This window comes from Protopterus annectens, chromosome 2.part1 (assembly GCF_019279795.1).
Source record: "Protopterus annectens isolate FY-2018-M chromosome 2.part1, PAN1.0, whole genome shotgun sequence".
Lineage (NCBI taxonomy): Eukaryota > Metazoa > Chordata > Ceratodontiformes > Protopteridae > Protopterus > Protopterus annectens.
Window position 1 is genome coordinate 1357540668 of NC_056729.1, and position 16968 is coordinate 1357557635.

Here is a 16968-nt window from a genome sequence, read left to right on the forward strand (position 1 = left end):
AAAATCCTGCTGCTAACCCTGAGACTATTTCACAGGGTCCCAAGGGTGTTAAGGCCTCTACAGGCAAAAATCCTACCCCCTCTGATAGAGATTCCAGGGTGCTGGATAGATGGAGAAAGGTTTATACGTCTGCTGCCTTGGCAATCGGAGCCTTAAACTGCCAATTTCATATGCTTAAATATCAACAGCATGTTATGGGCCTACTGAAACAGAAAATGATGATTTCTGATTGTGTGGAAAATAAAGAATTACAGGAATTATTGCATTCAGCAGAACAGGTTGGAAAGCATACTTTGCAATGTGATTTTGATTCCTTGGAGGCCTCTTGCAGGGCCGCAGTTACTGAATCTGTGACTAGAAGGCATGCCTGGCTCAAGGAGCAAATCTGCTTGATCATGTTAAAGCTAAATTGTTGGATGCTCCCTTGCAGCATGACACTCTGGTAATAAGGCAGAAGAGGTTTTAAAGAAAATGGAAGACAAAGCTAAATCTATGCAAACTGTAAAAGATTTCTTGCAAGTGCAGCCATTCAGGTACAGTAGGCACTGGCCTACTAAAAATTGGTCCTTTCTGGTGTCCACAGAGCCACTCAAGGCAAATCCAGGCAGTCAAAAGGCTGCAGATGCCAATCACAGGGTTCTTACAGGTCAAAGCAGTGGGGTGCTTCCACCTCAAAATCTGGAGGAAACGAAGGACAACCCTACAGTAAACAGTCTCAATGACTATCCTCTACCATCACCAAGCACTTATTTTTTGGCAGCCCCCTTGGGGGGGAACTAGCACTTCATGCAAAAATTGGCAGTTAATTACCCAGGACAAGTGGGTATTGAACATAGTATCCCAGGGGTACAGATTTCATTTCCATACTTTGCCAATTCCAAACGGATGGCCAGATCTGCCTCAAAATCAGTGGGCAGAGGCTCAGAAACAAGTTATGTCCCTCATGGATATGACTGCTATTCAACCAGTACCAACAAAGGAAAAAGGACAAGGTTTTTATTCAAGACTCTTCCTGGTACCCAGAAAAGACCATTTTTGGCGTCCAATACTGGATTTATCGATTTTGAACACGTTCCTGGACATTCCAAAATGCTGACTTTACAACAGCTACTGCCTATGCTGGGCAGAAACGCTTGTTTAGTGACTCTAGACTTAAGAGGCATACCTGCATATCCCAATAAGGGAATCATGCAGAAGATGCCTCTGCTTCAAGGCAGGTGTTTTGCATTACCAATCCTCCGCACTGCCCTTTGGCTTATCTACTGCGCCCAGGGTCTTTACAAAGTGCCTGGCACCAGTAGTTGCATTCTGCAGACAAAGGGGTATACAAATTTATCCTTATCTGGACGACTGTCTCATTCAAGCAGAGGACAAGGACACTCTTCTTCAACATCTGGCGTTTGTAAAGGGGCTTCTAACATGTCTGGGGTACACTACAAACTAAAATAAATCCCAACTGGTACCCTCTCAAATAATTACATTCCTGGGCGCAAGCTTGAATACAACTGCCCAGATGGCTTTCCTTACGCCAGACAGACAAAGGCAACTGACAGTATACTTCAAACAAATGGCAAAAACCCAGTTATCTGCAAGACAATTTCTGCAGGCTTTGGGGTTCATGGCATCCTGCATTCTACTAATTCCATATGCAAGACTGCATATGAGGAAACTTCAGTGGTACCTAAAAAGTTTATGGAGCCAACATTGTCACAGTCTGGAAACGATACCTCTCATTCCCTGCTTACAACAGGAGTTTCTTTGTTGGGCAGAGACATGTCACCAAAACAAGGGACTGTCTTTCACTCTACCCCCTGCCACCCATACCCTAACTACAGAAGCATCAGACTATGCTTGGGGGCCCCACCTGGCGGGGAGATCCATTCAGGGCAAATGGACCCCAAAACAAATGCATCAGCATATCAACCAGAAAGAGATGTTAGCTGTTCAGAATGCTCTGACAGCCTTCAAGGACTTACTTCATCCAGGACAACTACTATTAAAGACGGACAACACCACGGTTATGTGGTGCATAAACAAGCAGGGGGTCACACATTCCTACCCCCTTTGCAGACTAGCCATGACATTGTGGAACACTGCTTTGACTTTTCAAATACATCTTCAAGCTCAGTTCCTGCCAGGAAAACAAAATACTCTGGCAGACGACCTAAGCAGAAATCTTATGGACCCACACGAATGGAAACTGGATCCACAAATCTTCAGCATGTTAGCATGGAAGTGGGGGAGCCCAGATGTAGATCTGTTTTGCCTCTCCCCAGAATTATCAGCTGGACAGATTCTGCTCAAGAATTCATCACATAAAAGCATGGAAAGTGGACGCCCTATCCTTCAGTTGGAAAAAAACTATCAGTCTGTGCCTTTCCCCCTCTGCCTCTTCTCTCCAAGGTCTTACTAAAAGACAGGAAAAACCAAAAATGATCCTAGTTGCTACGGACTGGCCTCGACCACTGGTATCCACTTCTAAGGAATATGTCTCGACTCCCCCCTTGGTACTTGCTTCAAATACCTCATCTACTGTCTCAGCAGAACAATCAAATTCTGCACACTTCACTCCAAACTCTGAACCTGGCAGCATGGCTGATCCTTTGATTATTCAAACTACACCTCTCAGTAAATCTGTGATGAATGTCATTTTGGAAGCCAGAAGGCCTAGTACTAGAAAATCTTATGCTGATAAATGGAAGAGATTCTGTACTTGAAACCAAGCACAAGGAACAGACGCAGCAAAGCCCAATATTCCTCAGATTTTACAATATTTGACTGAGATGCTTGACAAGGGCCTATCTTTTTTTTTTCTTCAATAAAAATCTATGCCTCTGCCATCTCGGCTCATTACAACACAGAGCCTCCCCTCTTTTCTCATCCTCTGCTTAAACAGCATCTTAGACGGGCCAAAAATTTAAGGCCTCCCAGAAGATCTCCAACTCCTGCATGGGACCTCAACTTCGTGCTGGAAAAACTCACCCTGCCTCCTTTTGAACCAGCAGCTACTGCGGATATAAAATTTCTATCTTGGAAAACGTTTTTTCTCTTGGCAGTCACTTCAGCAAGAAGAGTTTCAGAACTACAGGCTCTCATGGCAGTAGAGCCTTTTATTATATTTTACCCGGACAGGGTGTCCCTCAGAACCAATCCTTCTTTTATGCCTAAGGTGGTATCCAGTGTGGCTCTTAACCAGACCATTCATCTGCCAACATTTTACACAAATCCGCAGAACAAGGGGGAGCAGATTCTGCATTCATTGGATGTGCACAGACAACTAAGATTCTACTTAAGCAGGACCAAATCTCTAAGAAAATCTGAGCAACTACTGGTAGCACTTGCTGCAGGGTCAGAGGAGAAGGCTATATCAAAGCAGACTATTTCTAAGTGGATAAGCCACTGCATTTGTTACTGCTATTTGCACCAAGGTAAACCGGTGCCCAAGGGGATCAGATCACATTCCACCAGGGCTGCCTCTACTTCAGCATTTTTTCTCGGAGTTCCAACCAAAGACATTCTAGAAGCTGCTACTTGGAGCTCTGTTCATAACTTCACAAAGCATTATCATTTACCTCTCTTTTCCAAATCCAGGGCAGGCTTTGCCACTGCAGTTCTGCAGGGCCTTATAGTCGTTCCTAATGCTGTTTAGTGCCATCCTCCCTTCCATACCTTTGGGATTCTACCCAAATGTAATGACTACAATGGTGAAACACGAAGAACATAGTACAGTTGTGTACACTTACCATAAATGTAGATGTTCAAGTGTATTCACTGTTGCAGTCCGGATTACCCACCCGCCATCTCCTTCTATACCTTTCCTTTCCTTCACTATACTCAAAAGCCTTTGTGGTGTGTTTGCTTTTAGTTGAAGGTAAAGTTTGTTTCTAAAAGTGCATCTATATATTTACTGTTTATTTATATGTATGTGTGTGTGTGTATATATAATGTGTGTGTATATGTATATATTTTTATATATATATATATATATATATATATATATGGGTCTACTTTGGATGACCGAAACGACAGCTCGCCGACACGCAAAACACCGAGACCAAACGACCGAAAACACACAATACCGACAACTCACAAAACCGAACACCATTACACCGAAACACAAAACGTAAACTACACATTACACACAATTACATATCCACTAACCTTAACCCAAACCCTAACCCTAAGGTCCGACTCTACCACACACTTACCCTACCCGCACCCTAACCCTAACTCACTTAACCCACCCCTAAACCTAAAGTCCGTCACTATCGCACACTTATCCTACCTGCACCCTAACTCACTTAACCCACCCTAAAACATAAAGCCCGTCACTATCGCACACTCACCCTACCCACACCCTAACCCTAACTCACTTAACCCGCCCCTAAACTACAGTCCGTCACTATCACACACTTACCTTACCCAAACCCTAAGTCCGACACTACCACACACTCACCTTTCCCACACCCTAACCCTAAATCTCTCACTATCGCACACTTACCGAGTCGCGCTCACATGTTGCCCATGTCGGTCTTTCGGCTGTCGGGATTTCACCTTGTCGATCACCTTCGTTTTCGGTTGTTTGGTCTCAGTGTTTTGCGTGTCGGCGAACTGGCGTTTCGGTCATCCAAAGTAAACCCATATATATATATATATATATATATACATACACATAATATTTTTTTTTTTTTTTTTTTTTTTGCTCCCCATTTGGAGGGCACCTGACATCTGGGGCAAGAAAAACTGAATAAAATGGCATCAGCTGCATGTTTTATACCCCTGGACGACCTGGCGTCATGGAAGAGGAGACAGCAACCGATGCAGAACCCAAGACTTGTTATTCAGGCCGACTGAGGGCAGCCTGCCAGCAGATTACCCAAATGTAATGGCTGCAACAGTGAATACACTCTAACATGTACATTTATGGTAAGTGTACATAACTGTACTTTTATCTCCACGGTGGATCAGTAGATTACCATATTGCAGCTGCAACCTGGCTGTAGCTTTCCCTGCTGAAGTTGGTTTTACAACTGCTCAAGTACTGCTGCATCCCTAGCTTTCAGTTGGTTCAAGATTTGAAGCCAAGGAAAAAAATGCAAATAAATATGATATAGTTGTTATTCAGTTTTATTGTGGTTATGATTGCGTAAATATATAGACTCAGTTTTGAAAAAAAGGAAGATGTTTTGTATCTAGCTATTTAAGATTGCATTTAATTGCTGCAGGATACAAAAGTAACTGCAAAATTCAAGTATGATGCTCTCATTACTCAGTTATATATCGATAGTCAAGCATACATTAAAATTGGCACAAGTATATCACAAAATATACCATTAGTTAAAGGCACTAAACAAAGATGTCCGTTATTTACACTAATTATGGAACCATGGACAAACTTAATAAGATGGGATAACAATATAACAGGTTATAATTTAAATTCCACTTCATTATATAAAATACAGTTGTTTGCTGATGACATTCTTCTCACCCTGGCTGATGAAAATACATCTGTGTGAGCCCTCTTTAATAACATAAATCATTTTCAAAGGAAATCTGGTCTAACTTTTAATGATAATAAAACACAAATTCTCTTAATTGGCCCAAAACAATTTAATTTACAAGATGATTATAAAAAATATCTAACTCAATCCGATCAAATTCTTTATTTAGGCATTTCAATAGCTGAAAATGTTAAGGATATCGTACAAATTAACTATAATAATTGTCTTACAATAATTGAAAAATTAACAAAGAATTGGAATCGAATACCTTTCTCTATGGATGAAAGACTCACTATTATTAAAATGATTTTACTCCCTAAAATTTTTTACATTATTCAGTCCATCTGTATATCTCCCCCTTACTGGATAATTAAAAAAACAAATGCAATTTTTTTAAAAATTTATGGTTTCCAAATAAATCTAGAATTGCTTTATCTCACCATATGAAGCTGGGATAATGGAGGTATAGCGTTGCCTAATTTAGAATTGTATTCAATTTCATCTATGGTAAAAGTGATTTCTCTCTTAATTGATACTAATTATCAAGCTAAATGGAAAAAATTATTTCAAATATTAATGTTGGATACTATAAATCTCAAAAACTGTTTATAAATAAGCCATCAATTTTGGCCCTAAAAGATCAGCTTTCCACCTTTTGTTCCCTAAAATTTAAAAGTAATTATTTAACTCTTTTGTTAAAATCTTTTAGAAATTTCATATTTAAGTATAACGTTTATAAAGACTGGTTATCCCTTCTCTTTCCCATAACCTACTCATCAGGTATTCTTTTTACCTCTGATTCTAATAAAATGTGTATCTTTAAACAGAAAAACTTATTCTATTGGTATCAATTGATGTCAAATAATGTTTTGAAATCCGTTAATTTACTAGTTGTTGAATTCAGATTTGGGTCCCTTTATTGGTTGGAGTTACACGAAGGAAGAAATTTTATGCAAAATAAAATTGACTTAATGACCCCTTCAGTTAAGAAAGTTATACCAAACTTAATACATTACTTGATTTTATCTCCTCAGAATAATTCTCCTTCCACTAATAAACTCTTGCAAATATATAAAGCTATCAAATCGGATTTAAATCTCTGCTCTGATAGTTACTGAACTTTTTCTTTTCCATTAATAATTATTCTCCCACAGACAAAGACAAATTCAGTATTTTGAAATCATCTAGTATGACTACTTCCTCGTTAAGATGGAAAATATTTTCCTGGAAATATCTAAATAAATCCTTTATTACTCTTCTTACATTGAGTAAAATTGGGAAAAAAAGATATAAATTGTTGGAGATATAATAATAAAGTAAATGCTGATTGGTCTTGCATGTTCTATGATTGTAATGAATTGAAAAAATTTTGGGATGATATAAATGCTTTTATGAAAGCTATTTTTACAGACAACTTTACTGTAACTTCTTCTTCTTTTGGCTTTCCCGGTTAGGGGTCGCCACAGCGAAACTCCGATCCGCTAATGATTGGCAGTAGATTTTTACGGTGCCGAGGTGCCAGCTCGACGCTCAATCTTCAACGAAGGCACACCCATTCATGCATATCTTTTGAATTCCACCAGACCACGGGGAGGACATGCAGACTCCAGACAGAAGGCGCTGCAGCCGAGAATCGAACGGGAGAACCTCTTACTGTGGGGCGACAACGCTACTGCTTCACCACCTGTTAGTTAATACTCCAGTTCCAGCTTGTATTAAGGTATCTGATTACCCTTTGATTTGGTCTATGCTAGCCATAGCAAGAAAAATTATCACTAGAAATTGGAAATCTAATTCCTCTCTATTATTACAAGAATTTAAAAATCTTCGTAATGAAGTTTCTTGTTTGGAAAAACTGACCATCGGGAATAGAATTTCTAAAAATACTTCTTCTCTACGCAGTTGGAGTAAAATATATGATTTTTTACAAAAGTAGTTCTATGTTATGGTACATATCATTTACATATTTATAAATTATTTTAAATGTATTGATCTATGGTGAACATATTGTATACAGTTATATATTTATTATGTTATTACTTCATGTAAAATTCATTTATTTATTTTTTTCTTTTTTTTTTAAAAAAAGAAAAGAGTTAATTTCATTTAACTTTATTGTATATTAAATTTCTCAAATAAAAATGTTTTGAAAAAAAAAAAAAAGATTCAAGTATGATGCCCTTCCATCTCACTCTTGCAGTATTCTTACTAAAGGGATGCCCTGCCAAGGGTAGCCCTGCATCCAGCCAGTATACCAAAGCCTTAAGTTTTTAGAAGGACATTGTACATCACGTGAATGCTCCCTTTTCTTGACATAGGGCATAAAGGTGACATACAGGTGTACTTACCTTAGAACTTTGCTGCCAGTCCGAACACCATCTTCGATTGTTGATCTGAATGCTCCTTCGTTTCTGCTGTTTAACCAAGCTGATTTCAGATAAGGGACCAGTTGTTTTTTTTTCTTATCTTGTCCTTTTAGTTGCAAGGTTACATGTCATCCAGAAAGTAAAAAGTGTGGGAGATAGATTTCCCCATAAGGATGGTCACAAGTTTTGCTTGGGTGCTTCTCACAGCCATACCTCATTCCTGATTTGTCAAGCACTTGTACCCAAGACTTTTTGTAGTCACCTCTCCTCCTTGCCTGTCTACTTGGTGATCCATCTTCTTAAGATGTTGGCGCAGGGTGTGATGATGGGATCATCCCAACCTGAGGGTCCACTGTCTGCCAAGAAGACCAACAAAGTCAAGTCAGATTTGGCTGCTGTACTGGCTCCCCACTCATCTCATGAGGTTGGTGAAAGCCTAGAGGATTGTCCAGATGTTCTTTGTGTTTCACTGTTGCAGTCATTACATTTGGGTTATCTGCTTGCAGGTAGCCCTCAGTCGGCCTGATTAACAAAGTCTTGGGTCCTGCGTCGGTTGCTGTCCCTTCTTCCATGATGTCAGGTCGTCAGGGGTATAAAACATGCAGCCAACACCATTACATCAGTCTTTCTTGCCATGCGGTGCCCGAAGCAGAAACAGTTCGCAAGTGCCGATCGGCCGACTCCTGAAATTTTCGTTTTCGAGTTTCAGAACCGAAGTCTTCAACTAAAGCCAAGTACCCTGTTGGGGAAACTTTTTCTTGCTCCTTACCGATGTCAGTAAAAGTTAATAATTGCATTACTTGTGGAAAGCAAATACCTCATAAAGATTTTCATTCATACTGTATTCCTTGCCTAGGCCCTGACCACGACGTACCTTGCTGTCGGTTTTGTGCTTTAATCAGCACACTATCAGTCGTCTGTATATTTTCACCTCTAAATATTTTGGTTCTCGGTTTAATTATCCAGAAAGGTCGTGTGTTAACCGTCCGACTACCGGGATTCCGAAAAAACACAAACACAAAGATAAAGACAGAGACAGGCCGCCGAGGTCCAAAACTGCCGACGACGCTTCTCCTAAGCCAGTTGCCAGTTCGCCGGTACTCAGTGAGGCACCTTTGCAGCCCCTGATACCCGCTACTTCTGATTCGCAGGGCCTCTACTGAGACCCATTCGGAGTCTGGTATGCCGCAAGATGCTTCAACTATGGAACCCGCGGATGTCCCTACCTTGGATGGGTCCGGAGCCGCTGTGCAGGCACCGGCTTCTGAGGGTGTATTCGGGCCTACGAACTTGCATATTAAACCAACGCCTTCTTCTTCACTTAGGCTTAAATCTCGAACCATGCCTAAAAAACTGACGCTCAGGCCTCTACGCCTAAAAAAACAAATAAGAATGGCTGAAGATTTAATAACTCTAATCAGTGGTAGCCAACCCCCCCTTTCTAAGAAGCCTAGGACTGAAGTTGTTTATGAATCTTCTGACCAGGATTCTGTTTTTTTCTGATTCTTCTGATGATCTGGATTTGCCCTTATCTACTTATGAGGATTCTGATGCAGAGGATTCCATTCCCCCTGCTTCCCCTCCAGAAGATTTTTCTTTTGGGGAAACCTTGCATACTCTAAGGGAGCATTTCCACTGGGAAAGCCAGGATTTTTCTGATTCAAAAAAGAGGCTTGGGGATTTCTTACTCCTACCTCAGCATAGGCCTTTAGCAATTCCTCCTGTACTAGACATTGTTGATGATGCTTTTTTGGAATCTAGTTTGGCCCCTGATTCCTTGCCTCCTGCTCCCAGAAAACCTGACCGATACTACATGGTCCCTGAGTCACACAAGTTCCTTTTTAAAAATCCTATTGTGGATCCAGAGACTATTAAACAGGGGCCCAAGGGCATTAAGGCTTCTATTGCTAAAAATCTTACCCCTTCTGATAGAGACTCCAGGGCGCTGAATAGATGGGGTAAGAAGGTTTAACACTTCTGCAACCTTGGCCATTAGGGCTTTAAACTGCCAGTTTCGTATGTTAAAGTATCAGCAACATGTTATTGGATTGCTTAAACAGAAAATGATGTTGATTCCTGACTGTGGAAAATAAAGAATTACAGGATTTAATGCATTCTGCTGAACAAGTTGGAAAACATACTTTGCAGTGTGGTTTTGATTCATTAGAGGCCTCTTGCAGGGCTGCTGTTACTGGGTCTGTGCTCCAGAAGGCATGCTTGGCTAAAGGAGCAATCCTTGCCTGATCATGTTAAAGCTAAATTGTTGGATGCTCCCTTAAATCAGGACCGCCTGTTTGCCAACAAGGCTGAGGAAGTTCTTAAAAAGATGGAAGATGAAGCTAAATCTATGCAAACTGTTAAAGATTTCTTACAAGTTCAGCCTCCTAGTTTTAGTAGGCACTGGCCCTCTAAGAATTGGTCCTTTCCAGCCCTTCCAGGTCTTCTCAAGCCAAACCCAGACACAGCAAAAGCCCCAGGTTTCAGTCCCAGGGGACACACAGGACTAGGCAGTGGGGGGCCTCCAAGTAATAAGACTCCCCCTGTGGTAAACTGTCTCAATGACTTCCGTTTAAAACTTCCAAGCACTTATCAACTGACTGCCCCTTTGGGGGGAAAGATTGCTCTTCATGCAAAGAACTGGGAACTCAATGCCCAGGACAAATGGGTTTTAAATATAGTGTCCCAGGGATACAGATTTCACTTCCACACATTGCCAACACCAAGCGGGTGGCCGGACCTACCCCCAAATCAGTGGGCAGAGGCCCAAAAACAAGTACTTTCTCTCTTAAGCATGGGGGGCTGTTCAACTGGTACCAGAAGAGGAAAAGGGACAAGGTTTCTAGACTTTTCCTGGTACCCAGAAAAGACTATTCATGGCGTCCTATCCTGGACCTGTCTACTTTAAACACCTTTTTGTAAATTCCAAAATTCAAGATGCTGACTCTTCACCAATTACTTCCTATGCTAGGCAAAGATGCCTGGTTGGCAACACTAGATTTAAAAGAAGCATACCTGCACATCCCTATCAGGGAATCTTGCAGAAGATACCTACGCTTCAAAGCAGGCTACACGCACCACCAGTTCTCTGCACTGCCCTTTGGCTTATCTACAGCGCCCAGGGTATTCACAAAGTGCCTAGCTCCAGTTATTGCATTTTGCAACCAAAGGTATATTTAAATATACCCATACCTGGACGATTGTCTAATTCGGGCAGAAAGCCAGGACATACTTTTGAATCATCTGGCCTTTGTGCAAAGGGTTCTAACTTGTCTGGGGTACACATTAAACGAAAAGGAATCACACCTGATATACCCTGTCAACAAATTATATTCCTGGGAGCAAGCTTGAATACAATGTCCCAGATGGCTTACCTCACTCCAGAGAAACAAATTCATTTGATGACCTACTTCAAACAAGTGGCCACAAAAACCCTGCTATCTGCAAGACAAATACTGCAAGCCTTTGGGTTTATGGCCTCCTGCATTCTTCTAATTCCATATGCAAGACTGCATATGAGAAAACTACAGTGGTATCTAAAAAGCCTATGGTGTCAACCTTCTCAGGATCTAGAAGCAATGATTCCTATCATACCTTGCCTATGCCTTGAATTCCTTTGGTTGGCAGAGGCCTACTCCTTGAATTCCTTTGGTCGGCAGAGGCCTGCCACCAAAACAAGGGACTACCTTTCACACCACCCCATGCTGCCCAAACCCTAACAACAGACTCATCAGACTATGCATGGGAGGCTCACCTGGCAGGGAAGTGCATTCAGGGCAAATGGAACCAAAGTCAAATGCACCTGCATATCAATCAAAAAGAAATGTTAGCTGTACAGAATTCTCTGACAGCCTTCAAGGACCACATTTTTCCAGGACAACTTATGGTAAAGACAGACAACTCCACCGTTATGTGGTACATAAGCAGGGGGGGTACACATTCTTACCCCCTCTGCAGACTAGCCATGGCATTGTGGAACACAGCCTTGAGCTACCAAGTGCACCTACAAGCTCAATTCCTGCCAGGAAAATTAATACACTGGCAGACGGACTAAGCAGAAACCTCATGGTCCCACACGAGTGGAAACTGGACCCAAGGATTTTCAACATGTTGACAAGCAAATGGGGGAGCCCAAATATAGACCTGTTTGCCTCTCCCCAGAACTACCAATTGGACAAATTTTGCACAAGCAAATGGGGAGCCCAAATATAGACCTGTTTGCCTCTCCCCAGAACTACCAATTGGCCAAATTTTGCACAAACTCCCCACAAACAAGCCTGGAAAGTGGATGCTCTGTCCTTCAGCTGGAAAAACCTATCAGTCTATGCCTTCCCCCTTCTGCTTTCCAAAGTACTACTAAAAATCAAACAGGACAAACCAAGGATGATTGTGATTGCTCCAGACTGGCCATGCCAGCACTGGTACCCCCACCTGCACAGTGTGTCATGGTTATCCCCATGGCACCTGCCTCAGTCTCCTTCCTTGTTGTCTCAGCAGGAGGACCAGATTCTGCGCCCTCAGCTTCTAACACTGAACCTTGCAGCCTGGCTAATTACTTAATCTCTCCTGTACCATCCCTCAGTAAACCTGTGATGGATATCATTTTAGAGGCAAGGAGGCCTAGTACTAGAAAATCTTATGCTGAAAAATGGAAAAGATTCTTACCCTGGAACCAATCTCAAGGGATGAGCACAGCAGCCCCCAATTTACCTCAGATTTTACAATACTTAACTGAGATGCTTCACAAGGGCCTGTCTTTTTCCTCCATTAAAATCAACGCCTCAGCCATTTCAGCTCATTGTAGCACAGAACCTTCCCTCTTCTCTCATCCACTGCTCAAGCAGTTCTTCAGAGGGGCCAAAATTTTGAGACCACCCAGGAGAGCTCCAACCCCAGTCTGGGACCTTAACTTTGAGAGAAACTCATTCTACCTCCTTTTGAGCCAGCTGCTACTGCAGACTTAAAATTTCTTTCTTGGAAAACAACTTTCCTTTTAGCAATCACTTCAGCTAGAATGGTATCTGAGTTATAGGCCCTTATGGCAGTGGAGCCTTTCATCATCTTTCATGTGGACAGGGTGTCCCTCAGAACCAATCCATCCTTCATGCCCAAGGTGGTATCCAGTGTGGCTCTTAATCAGTCCATTCATTTGCCAACCTTCTTTCCCAATCCACAGAACAAAGGGGAATGGATACTGCATTCCTTAGATGTGTACAGACAACTTAGATTCTACTTGGACAGGAATAAACTTCAAAGGAAATCTGAACAACTGCTGGTGGCATTTGCTGCAGGGGCAGAGGGGAGGGCTATTTCAAAGCAAACCATTTCTAAATGGATAAGCCATTGCATTCATTTCTGCTATAAGCACCATGGAAAACCTATCCCCAGGGGGTCAGACCTCACTCCACCAGGGCTGCATCTATCTCTACAGCCTTTCTCAGAGGCATCCCTACCAGGGACATCCTAGAAGCTGCTACCTGGAGTTCTGTGCATACTTTCACCAAGCATTATCATTTGCCAATTTTCTCTAAATCCAGAGCTGGCTTTGCCACTGCAGTCTTTCAGGACCTTCTAGCTGGTCGTAATGCTAAATTCCTCCTCCCAACTATAGCTTTGGGAATCTACCCAAATGTAATGACTGCAACAGTGAAACACGAAGAACATAGTACAGTTGTGTACACTTACCATAAATGTAGATGTTCGAGTGTATTCACTGTTGCAGTCCTGGTTACCCTCCCTCCAGCCCCCTAACTTCTTTTGGCTATACCTCTACTTTCCTTTACTATGCTTAAAAGCCTTTTTGGTGTATTTGCTTTTTTGTTGAAGGCATATCATTGTACTTTTATATTTAATTTCTCCCCATTAGGGGGGCACCTGACATCTGGGGCAAGAAAAACTGATGTAATGGCATCAGCTGCATGTTTTATACCCCTGACAACCTGACGTCATGGAATAAGGTACAGCAGCCGATGCAGGACCCAAGACTTTGTTAATCAGGCCGACTGAGGGCTACCTGCAAGCAGATAGCCCAAATGTAATGACTGCAACAGTGAATACACTTGAACATCTACATTTATGGTAAGTGTACACAACTGTACTATTCCTCTGCTGTGACCATTTTGGAGGCTGACGTGGCTCTGGCTTCTTGCACATCCTTGGAGGCTCTGCAGACATCTGTTATGGATGTTGAGGGGAAACTGCTGACCATAACTAAGGGACCGAGGGGTGTTTCACAGATTCTGATTATGGAGGAAATTCCCACTAGATTGTCAGTTAGGGCTGACGTCCCTTTGAAAAAGAAGCAGAAAACACAACATATTTCTCTTGTTCCTATGGATCCTCAGAGTGAATGGCAAGATTTTATACAGGGTTTTTTTAGAGTTCTCATGACCTTGAACCCCCCCCCCCCCAACTGGGTTGTCTACTCCTATTAAGAGGACTATGGAGTAGGGCTCTTTTAGCGAGGAATTGGACCCTGGGTAAGACCCTTTGGCTTATTCCTCTTAGATTCCTTCTCCATTAGACTATGGTTATGAGGAAGAGTAGTCCATTAGCCCAGGTTCTCCCCTTGAAGAACTTTCCTTTGGAGATACTGCATCTTGTATGATGGAATTTTTTGAATAGAACTGTACCCAGGTTTTTGAAGTCCAGAAGAGGTATTGTGAACTCCTCCTAAGCCCTGTGCTGTCCCTCCTGCAGCTTCCCAGCCCCCAGCCTCTTGTTTTATAAGGTGCCTGATGATTGCAAGTTTCTTTACAAATGTTGTTGTGCTGATCCCTGTTGTCTGGTTTCTTCTGACAAACGTTCCAAATTGTTGCCTTCTACTAATCCCTTCTGACAAAGACAGTAGGGCCGTGGAATTGTTAGGCAAAAAGGTGTGCACTGGTACACTAGCCTTTTGGACTATTAACTACTAGACCCATATGACCAGGCTTTTCTCTCTCAGGATTATATGGTTATTTCTGACCTTCCTGATTCTGAGGGGAGGGTTTTGTCCCTCTTTGTTGGGCTCATCTTCTCAAGTGGCCTGTCATTCTATTAAATGTAGTTCAGGTTTGGGATCTGGCTGCCCAATATCAAGTGACTCTTCAGGTTCTTTATATTCCTTCAGAGCAGAATCTTATGGCAGACACTGAGCAGGTCCATAACAGACTCGTGAGTGGATTCTTCAGAGATACGTTTCTGGACATTGTCCACATGTGAGGTACTCCTGAGCAGTCAACTTTGTCTCTCTTGAACCAGAGTCCCAAGTCTTCTGACATGGAAGGTGGACACCCTCTTTTTCTTGGAAGGGGATGTTTCTCTATGCTTTTCTTCTCCTTCCTTTCATATGGAAGGTCTTGTTCAAGATAGAACAGGACTCTCCCAAAATCTTGTTAGTGACTCCCTTTTGGTCCAGACAGCATTGGTTCTCTTCTGCACCTAGCTAAGGGCAGCATTGTTCTTGGAAGACTGTTCTTTTGGCCCTTAGTTCAGCAGTCTTCATTTGCCCACTTTTTTTCTTTCTTTCTCTGCAGTCTGCTAGGGAGAAGGTTCTTCACACCTTGGATTTACAAAGGCAGCTCAGCTATTCTTTAGATAAGATTAAGGCCATTTGCAAGTCTGAGCAACTTTTTACTTTCATCCTAGATCTCTAGGTTTGGGTATTTCTAAGCAAACCATTTCTTCTTGGATTTCTAAAGCCATTTCCTTTTGTCAGTCCTTTTTTGAGAAACGCATTTCTGCTTCTGTCAAGGCTCATTCTACCTTTGGCTATGGCTTTTTCTGGTGCTTTTTTCAAGAGATTGGATACCAGTTCCATCCTTGAGGTTGTTACTTGGACTACTTTTACAAAACATTACGAACTGGATGTGGTTTCCAGGGAGAGAGAGCTGGATTTGCCAGGGTTGTCCTGCATGGCTTTCTTGAAAGATCTGCTGGGCTTTCCTTTTCTCAAGTTTCCTCTTGAGATTTTGTACTCTCCCTTTAGTAAGGAATCCTGCAACAATGATATGGAATGACATAGTACAGTTGTGGAAAATTTTACCATAACAGTAAATGTCTTTCTTTGTCACGTTTACTTTTTTTTTTTTTTTTTTTTTAAACTCCTTACTTGGTCTATTTTTACTCCTGCGGTTTTTACTTTTCAGTTCTGAGGTAGGTACATCTGTATGTCACTTTTATGCCCTACACTGAGTGTGGGGAACATACGTGCAACATATGGCATCCTTCTAAAAAACCTAAGGCTTTGGTATACTGGCCATACATAAGGCTACCCTAGGCAGGGATACCTTTAGTAAGGAATACTGCAACAGTGAAGGGAAGGACATCTACTGTTATGTAGGATTTTACATAACTGTACTTCATGCATTCATTTTTATTGGCTGCTTACCCAGTTCAGGATTGTAGGAAATCGGGACATTAGGCGTAAGTGTTTTGGAGAGGATACCAGCCAATTGCAGAGCACACAGTCTTGCTTTGGGGGAGGGTGGTCAGGTTTGTTTGTTTTTTGTGACATGGGTAAAACTGAGGACTACAGCAGAACCCCACACAGACATGCGATAACCTACAAATTCCAAACAGAACTCTGGCTATGGAATGAAATGGGGAAAACCAAGATGTTCTTCGTGTTTCACTGTTGCAGTCATTACATTTGGGTAATCCTGCTGGCAGGTTGCCCTCAGTTGGCCTGAATTCCAAAGTCCTGGGTACTGCGTCAGCTGCTGTCGCCCCTTCCCTGATGTCAGGTAGTCAGGGGTATAAAAGAAGCAGCCAACACCATTTTCTTTAGTCTTTCTTACCGTGCGGTGCCCGAAGCAGAAACAGTTCGCAAGTGCCAGTCGGCCGACTCCTGAGATTTTCATGTTCAAGTTTCAGATCAGAAGTCTTCAACAAAGCTAAGTACCCCATTGGAGAAACTTTTTTTTCTTGCTCCAGACCAGTGTCAGAAAAAGTAAATAATTTTATTTCTTGTGGAAAGCAAATACCGCATAAGGATTTTCATTCTGACTGTATTCATTGCCTAGGCCCTGATCACAAAGTTTCTGGTTGTTGGTTTTGTGCTAGATTTAACCAACGCATTATTAAGCGTCGGTATGATTTTGCTTTAAGCTATTTTGGACACC